The sequence below is a fragment of the Oncorhynchus keta genome, chromosome 13, assembly GCF_023373465.1.
Source record: "Oncorhynchus keta strain PuntledgeMale-10-30-2019 chromosome 13, Oket_V2, whole genome shotgun sequence".
NCBI classification, from domain to species: Eukaryota; Metazoa; Chordata; class Actinopteri; order Salmoniformes; family Salmonidae; genus Oncorhynchus; species Oncorhynchus keta.
Window position 1 is genome coordinate 31,345,941 of NC_068433.1, and position 1,435 is coordinate 31,347,375.

At 37.0% G+C, this 1,435-nt stretch overlaps 1 non-coding gene across 1 annotated transcript; it reads left to right on the plus strand.

Moving 5' to 3' along the window:
* Window positions 1-247: 247 nt before the first annotated feature.
* trnas-uga (transfer RNA serine (anticodon UGA)) lies at window positions 248-329 on the plus strand. Its single transcript has one exon. It is a non-coding gene; the product is annotated as a tRNA-Ser (tRNA).
* The last annotated feature ends 1,106 nt before the right edge of the window (window positions 330-1,435 follow it).

Below are 1,435 nucleotides of genomic sequence, written 5' to 3' on the forward strand. Positions count from 1 at the left end.
CTGATACACACATATCTAAGTAAAGGGATGGAATAACATTAGATATAGCCCTGGTTTTGTAGGCTATTATGCGCCTACTCACGCTGTTGTTACCAGTGTGTATTTATGTGCGTTGCTCTACGTCGTAAATTGTAACAAATCAGATACAAACAAAATCACTGAAAAAAACAGAGCCAAATTACAATGTATCAAATGACTGGTATGTAAATACATGATTTGAACTCACTTTCTACAGTGTTGTATAGCAGCTGCGATGGCCGAGTGGTTAAGGCGTTGGACTTGAAATCCAATGGGATCTTCCCGCGCAGGTTCGAACCCTGCTCGCAGCGAATGCCGGTAACTTTTCATAAAACCCAGTGTCATCGTTACCTTGCTGGTTTTATGACTACACTTGAAAAAACTTGTACAACTTATAACGTGTACAACTTATAACGTTTTCCAGATTCCACTTCAAGAAAGTTTTAAAGTTATTACGTTTTCCAGACTACACTTTAAGAAACTTTCAAATTTATAGACATTTTCCATATTGACCTTCATATTAAAGTAATGCTGGACTGTCGTTTCTTTTGCTTATTTGATCTGTTCTTGCCATTACATGGACTTGGTCTTTTACCAAATAGGCTCCCTTCTGTATACCACCCCTACCTTGTTACAACACAACTGATTGGCTCAAATGCATTAAGAAGGAAAGAAATTCCACAAAGTAACTTTTAACAAGGCACACCTGTTATTTGAAATGCATTCTAGGTGACTACCTCATGAAGCTGGTTGAGAGAACGGCAAGAGTGTGCAAAGCTGTCATCAAGGCAAAGGGTGGCCACTGAAAAATCTCAAATATAAAATATATTTAGATTAGTTGAACACTATATTTGGTTACTACATGATTCCATTTGTGTTATTTCATAGTTTTGATGTCTTCACTATTATTCTACAATGTAGAAAATAGTACAAATAAAGAAAAACCCTTGAATGGGTAGGTGTGTCCAAACTTCTGAATAATGTTTTGCATTACTCATCTCATACAGTTGAAGCCGGAAGTTTACATACACCTTAGCCAAATACATTTGAACTCAGTTTTTTTTTACAATTCCTGACATTTAATCCGAGTAAAAATTCCCTGTCTTAGGTCAGTTAGGATAACCACTTTATTTTAAGAATGTGAAATCTCTGAATAATAGTGGAGAGAATGATTTATTTCAGCTTTTATTTCTTTCATCACATTCCCAGTGGGTCAGAAGATTACATATACTCAATTAGTATTTGGTAGCATTGCCTTTAAATTGTTTAACTTGGGTCAAACATTTCGGGTAGCCTTCCACAAGCTTCTGACAGTACGTTGGGTGAATCTTTGTCCCCATGTGCAGTTGCAAACCGTAGTCAGGCTTTTTTATGGCGGTTTTGGAGCAGTGGCTTCTTTCTTGCTGAGCGGCCTTTC